This window comes from Cibotium barometz, chromosome 17 (assembly GCF_041138505.1).
Source record: "Cibotium barometz isolate CiBa-2024 chromosome 17, ASM4113850v1, whole genome shotgun sequence".
Classification (NCBI taxonomy): Eukaryota; Viridiplantae; Streptophyta; class Polypodiopsida; order Cyatheales; family Cibotiaceae; genus Cibotium; species Cibotium barometz.
In genome coordinates, this window is record NC_141062.1 from 44,553,542 (window position 1) to 44,561,207 (window position 7,666).

At 44.6% G+C, this 7,666-nt stretch overlaps 1 pseudogene; it reads left to right on the forward strand.

The window, feature by feature from the left end:
- The first annotated feature begins 2,047 nt into the window (after nt 1–2,047).
- LOC147630051 (uncharacterized) lies at nt 2,048–3,029 on the forward strand (annotated as a pseudogene).
- The last annotated feature ends 4,637 nt before the right edge of the window (nt 3,030–7,666 follow it).

Consider the following 7,666-nt stretch of genomic DNA (forward strand, 5'->3'; position numbering starts at 1 on the left):
ATTCATTTTTGGACAGGAGATCCCAGGCGACCTCTGATGCAGGACATGGGGGTGTTTAGCACGGCGGCAAGGGACCCTATATTCTATGCTCACCACAGCAACGTGGACAGGCTATGGGGGGTTTGGAGGCACTCTCTTCCGGGCGATCAACGGAAAGACCACACAGACCCGGACTTCCTCGATGCAGAGTTTGTCTTCTACGATGAGAATGCCAACCTCGTCAAGGTGAAAGCCAAAGATGCTGATGATCTCAGCTCTTTTCTCATTGAGGAGGAAGCAGTGCTCATTTCCCAAGACAAGATTCGAGTTTCGAAGGATGTAGAATCGGCACATACTGCATCGGAATCCAATAAGAAGTCTAGGAGCCGTTGTTATAAGTGCGGAAAGCGAGGGCATTTGGCTCGGGATTGCAAATCCAAAGCTAAAGCTCAAGGCTCGACGAATGACAAAGGCAAAGGCAAAGCTGACGAGGATGACAATGACAGTGATTCTACTAGGGATGCTACGGCGTCTGCCGGTGTGGCGAGGACTACACTGGCACATGCTCCAGCATTCTAGCTTGGTGGATGAATGCTACCACGTGCTTCAGCCAGAGAGAGGCATGTGAGTGGCAGAGAGGGGCAGTCTGTGCTCCCGTTTTGGTGATTTGGACCCGTGTGTCGGAGTTCAAGGCACATGCATCTGGCATGGAACAGCTTGACAAATCTATGGACGTGATGTGTTCGTAGTTCATTGGTAGAAGACTATGGATGGGATGAGTTCCTGGTTCATTGTGTAGCAGAATTTTGGGCGTCGTGTGTCGACAGTTCAAGGTTCAGAGGATTTTTTGAACGTGATGTGTTCGCAGTTCAACGAATGGGGGATCATGGATGTGGAGTTGTCTACAATTCATTATTCTATGTGGCAGCTGAAGCTCAAGATGGCATTTCTTGTGAAGACATGTTGATTGGTGCGTTCTCCGAGGTGTATCCAGTAACTGCAGTGCTGGAGTGTCCATGGTTGCATCTACATCGATTTGGCTTGTTCATCTATGCCCACTATGAGCTACAGAGAGGGTGTTAAAAATGGTATCTCACGTGGGAATGCCAGCTGGCCTAGGTGGACTTAATTATCATATTGAGTCGGCCAACTCCCTTGTGTGGGTATAAATATCCTTGCCTTCCATTGTAATTCTCATCTTCATTGCTAATAAAGTTCAGGCTGTTCGTCCACTTGTCTCTCTCTGCGTCAACTTCTCTCTCTCTCTCACTGCGTGTGTTAAGCTTCCGCTGCACCAATTCTGACAGAGGCGAGCACTTCACGTGGATGATCATTCATGGATCATGATTCATGGGCCTTACTACTTAGCTCTAGCCTCTAGCCTCTAGTCTTGAGCACTTTTTTGTCATTGACTCATTTGAGTCCGTCCATGTATTCTGCCTCCTTAAGGCTTAGTCTCATGACTCATTTTGTATCTACTTAATTATTAATATGACTCAAAAGCTTACCATTTTAGTGTAAATTTGTGCTCATTTTGATGTACTTCCAGAGTAGAATAAGTGTAGAGTAGAAAATTTTTTAAAAAAAAGTATTTTTTGAGTGTCGTTCCCTCCCCCGTCCCCATTCCCTACTTATGGCCGTCCCCCGTCCCGTCCCTGTCCCCGTCCCCCGTCACCGTCCCCCGTCCCTTGTGACTATGCATCTACGACTCCACCAGGAAGATTTACTATGGCACAAGTAGCTAGGGATAGACTCACACGAGGGTATGCAGCTCTAGCCATGCTAGAGAGTCAGTGTCACCAGGCACACTTCCAGGAGCCCCGCACGAAGGGCTGGTTGTTTGACACACTAGTCACCCCTGCTTTGATGTATGCTGCAGTAGTATGGGCACCTGGGCTCGCCACCTCCACATGGTCTCAGATAGAGAGGCCTCAGATTCTCATGCTCTCGCGGATGATCCGCAGCAAACCCTCTGTCCCACATGACATTGTCCGGGACGGAGTTTGCTGCACCTCCTATGCTAGTAGAGGCCTTCTTCCAGACGATATGCTTCATACAAAGGATCGGAGATATGCCATCAGATCGACTCTCACATAGAGCTTTTGAGGCGTCCAGTCAGCTCGCAGAGAGTGGAGATAAGAGATCATGGTATTCACAGATGATACAATGGCTCACTCAGCATGGTCTTGACATAGATCACTTGCCACCTTTCCAGTATGATATACATGCACCACACATCCAGCTCTCTCACAGTGAGAGGAACAGAGTCCTTCGGCAGGATTTATGGCAGCGATATACTCAAGAGACCTGGATTACACCCAATCAGCCTCTACGCCGAAGATGCTATACTACAGAGATCAGTTTATGCGTATCTCAGCGGATGGATTCATACAGAGACCTAGATACATGGATGTGTGCATGCCTCATAGTGCTCGAGTGGCGATTGGCCAGCTCAGAGTATCATCACACCAACTTGAGATTGAGGTAGGTAGGACAGCACAGATCCCCGGAGCAGAGAGGATATGCAGACTATGCCAGGAGGAGGTTGAGAGTGAGGAACATTATGTATGCAGATGCAGAGCATATAGTGTCATTAGAGAGAGATACACCACCATCTTCAGTGGACATCCCTCACTCCGCCAGATCATGGAGTCCGCAGACCAGCACAGATTTGACCAGTTCTTGCTAGAGACAGTGCCACAGAGAGACACTGCTCTACGGACTCATACCACAAGGAGAGGTGGGCGACAGCTCCAGCCCACTGATTTCTTCCAGAGATCTATCCCAGTGCCTACCCTGACACAGGAGGGGGTTACACTTCAGCGCGCTGCGGACCTCTGAGCCAGACGGAGACCGAGAGCTCCAGGCTACCAGACTCCTAGACTACATCAGAGGGAGATCACAGAGATACGGGCTCGACATCAGCACCATATCAAGGAGCGGCTAGCTCACTTACACTCACACCCGGAGATCATGCTCCAAGTATTTTTGCCTCGCCATCGCCTATGTATTACATATTACACCCCCATTATGGTACTGGTTGGAGCTAGACAGATCTGCATTGCATTCTTGTATACCCTACGCATATAGGTTGCATACTGAGCCTCTAGCAATAGTGCTCCATCCATCACATCCCCCCACTAGCTCAGTACTTTCATAGTTTATTTCATGTTCATTTTGTCCCTTTTTTTTCTGGACATCCAAAAGACATTGACAGTTGTACATTGATTTGTTTTATAGATCGAGTTCGGCCTCTAGTAGACATTAATACAGCTTTCTTTCTTTCTTTCTTTCTCTACTCTCCCTTCTGTCTGCGTTTTTACATCAGCATGTTCTAGATGGTGTTTAGGGTTGAAAGAAGCATCTCAAAGCTTCCGCATGTAACATTTACCTCATCACACCAGTTGCAGATTGAGACAGGGCGATATGTGCATCAGATCTTGGATGTCTGGATTTGTCAGCTATGCTCGGATGATTGCATTTGTCAGCTATGCTACTAGGAGGTAAAGACAGAGGAGCACTACATTTGCCGATGTACAATCTATTATGAGATCTGAGGGAGATATCACCATCTCTTCCGGGAGGGTTTTGGGCCGGTACGCAAGGTCATGGAGTTTTTGAGCTCAGGAGACACAGAGAGACAGCCCCATGGCGGAGATATTTGATCTGAGGAGAGGGCAGCATTTCAACTGATCAGCATACATGGATCTACTTGATATACATTTTCGAGTATTTTCTACTCAGTATCATCTAGGAGTCTTACTTATAGTTCTTATAACTGTAAGACATGTAAGACAGTCAATTTATTGTACTTTTCAGTTTCATTTGGTTGTTCTCTTTGATAAGACACCAACTTCAGATGTACTATCAGTTTTGGTCTCATAGGCCATTATGGCCTCTTAGAGACATTAATATATCATTTCATTTCTCTCTCAACTTTCACTATATATCTATCTATCACTATATACATACATACATACATACATAGACATATACACACACACATATACATATACATATACATATACATATACATATACATATATATATATATATATATATATATATATATATATAATTTAATATAACAGACGCCTCTAACGTCTCTAAAAATATGACTCTTTCGAGGCGCGCACCATACCCGCCTTGTACCAAACGCCTCTGATGCCTCTAACAACCATGGTCTCACCATTGTCCTATCTCTCTTTCTCTCTCATTCATTGAGTATCGATGGAGACCTTTCAGCCACCATAGCTAGGATCTTTCACAGCCTCTTTCTACCCTGGAGTGCCTGATATCCTACAAATGGTATTAGAGGTGCGTTCACTGCATCCCTCCACCTGCCTGCTGTACTGAAGATCTTCTCGACGCGCTGTGCCTACATCTATCTGTCACTGGTCCCAACGCTACATTTTTCCATCCCCAGTCTTCACTAGCGTTCCAGCTGTGCCGCCACTGCTCCCGGTGCTTCTATGCAGCTCTGCCATTGCCCTCCTGCATTGTGGACTTTCATTTGCTGCGCGACTTTCAGCCCAGCAATGGCTGTGAACCTCTGCCTCTGCACACCTCCTCCACTGACTGTGTGTCCGCCCATTCCACGGCCGGCTAAGCACACATCTCTTCAAGGCTTCTCACCTGACGCCGTCTGAACACGTGTGCCCGCCATCTCCTACTATGCTCTTTGCGCCGTGGACAGTCTGGCCGCCCCCCACCCGTTAGTCACCCACGTCACCGATAGCCATAGAAGGAGAAAACCCTAAATCAATGTGAAAAGACTTTAATAAGAACCTGTTCACATGGGGGAATCATTTTGGGCTTTATGCACTTTTATTGCGCTTCATCAAAGGCTTCCACATTACCAACACGAGAGCCATGGAAGTGTCGCCGCCGGAAGGACAGTCCTTCGTTGCCCAAGCGGAAGTTCTTAAATTTCTAGAATTAAATCTGATATCTATGTTTTATGTGAGTAAGTGTCATGGGTCCTCTACCCTAGGAGTCCCTCAAAATGAGATGTAATAAATGTTCCATGTGTGACCATGGCACGGGAGGTGCAGATGGTGAGTCTAGGTCTGAGAGGCAGGGTGGATGGGGTAGGTGGTAGTAACTTTTTTGCGTGAGAGTCTCACCACCTTTACTCCGAAGGGGGGTTTGTTGGGTATTTAGAGCTTCATGTATGTACCCATGTTTATGTGTGCACACGTGTACCCACTTGTGTCCGTGTGTGTTGCCCCCAAAAGGTTATGTTTTTGTATGTATGTGTGTGTTCACCCTATATGTATGTGTGTGAACACTTGCTTTAAGGTGTGAACACCCCTTATAACTGGATAAGATAAGTGTATGCCATGTGTCATGTGCGTATATGTGAGTGTGATATGTGAGAGTCAAAAGATAAGGTTCTAAACATACAAAGTACAAAAACACCCCTTATAACTAGATAAGATAAGTGTATGCCATGTGTCATGTGCCTATATGTGAGTGTGATATGTGAGAGTCAAAAGATAAGGTTCTAAACATACAAAAGGCTTTGTACTTTGTAAGTGAAACACATCGTTGTCTCACCATTGTCATCTCTCTCTCTCTCATTCATGGATTATTGATGGAGACCTTTCAGCCACCATAGCTAGGATCTCTCATAGCCTCTCTCTCCCCTGGAGTCCCTGATATCCTGCATCTACTCACACCATGGATATCTTTGATCCACCATAGCTAGGACTCTGACTTAAGTAAACCCTACTACCATCAATTGCTTATTGTTCTGTGTGTCGGGCAGTGAGGATGCACTTGCAAAAAGAAAGACGGCGAGGGATGAACGCCCTACACAATGAGCTAAGGGTGGGTCAGGTAGCGGAGCCAAGTATACGCACAGAGCCACGTGGGAGTGTGAAGGGTCAGGCACCAGTACGTAGCGTGAATAGAGGAGGGCGTGTGGAGCCTTGTCAGGGCAAGAGGCATTCATTGCAAACAGCAGGGGGGAGAAAAAGCTATAAACAGTGATCAATGATCATAGTCACACACACACACACAAAAAAAAACACGTGTCGTCGAAATGAAATGAAACGTGCGAAACATTTCTAGCACAAAACGTTTCGAAACAAATTCGAAATGTGTGAAATTTTTGCGTTTCGCCCAAATTTGGAAAAATATATATATATTTTTTTCACTTTTTGTTGCCACTTATCGGCCACATCTGCATATTTTTTTTTTCTCTTGTCAACCCTTTGTTTTACGCGTCGCAGCCTACCGTTCGTCGCCCGTTGCTCGCAGCCCACAGCCCGCCACTGGTCTCCCTTCTTCTCCCTTTCTCCTCCTCTTCTTCTCTCCTTCTCTCTTTTCTCCTCTTCTCCTTTTCTTCTTCCATCTTCTTCGCTTCTTCTCTCCTTCTCCCACTCTTCTTCTCTCCTTGCTCTTCTCTTCTCTCTTTCTTTTCTTCTCCTCTCTTCATCTCTCTTTGGCTTCTTTCCTCATCCTCCAATGTCTTGATTATTGTGCAATTTCTCCATTCTTTTTTTCAATTTTACAAAATTCACCCTTAATCAAAGCTAATTTTGCAAAATTCACCCTTATTTAAGAATTAATGAAAATATTGATTTTTCAAAACCTCATGGTTTCTTAGCCGAGGGGCGAAACCTTACAAAACAAAACCCCAAAAATCTTGAAACGAAAAAACCCGCGAAATGTTTCTTGTGACTATGGGTACCATGGATATATTGAGCCATGGAAGAGAGAGAGAAAGAAAGAAAGAAAGATATATTAAGCGTCTACTAAAGACCCAATGGGCCTCTGAGACCAAAGTGATACAATAATGTCCATGGCATATCTCATCATGGAATGGGGACCATGGATATACTGAGCCATGGAAGAGAGAGAGAGAAAGAAAGAAAGATATATTAAACGTCTACTAAAGACCCAATGGGCCTATGAGACCAAACTGATACAATAATGTCCATGGCATATCTCATCATGGAATGAGGAGAGAGAGAGAGAGTACTGCATGTTGTGTCCTTGAGAGAGTTAAATAGGTCAAAGTGAATCTCAACAAATTAAAGGTGATTCACATGCCTGATTCTACCCAAAGCATCTGCCACTTTATTGGTGAATCCCTTATGATGAGGAATCTGAAAAAACACTTGTATAAGCTTAGATCCCCCCCAGCCCCCAACAAGCCTTTCGTCCCTCAATCGTTGATAATTGCAAAAGTATTTTAGAGATGAATTATACACCAATACCACAAAAGTGAGCCATAAAGATAATGTCTCCACTTTTTCAAAGCATAAATAACTAGCAAAAAAGCACTTTCTCATGCGTAGACCATTTTAACTCCGGATTAATTAGCTTTTTAGTTTTAAATGCAATTGTCTTGCCATCTTGGAACAACATAGCTCCAATAGCATACTCACTTCCATTTGTTTCAACCACATATGATTTACTTGGATCCACAATCTGGAACATAGGAGCACTAGCTTCTTGATATTTCAATTTATTTAAGCACCTTTGCGTCATTCCAAATAAATGCTTGAAAAAATTTAACAGATCCTAAAATGAATTTGACTTTGATAATGGTTTAAATTAGGATTGGATAAATTTCACAGAGGTTTTTAATTTTCCTATAGTCTTTGTGGACACCAATAACAATTATAACGTGTCCGAGGAATATCACCTCTTGTCCAAAGAATCACATTTGGTTTCT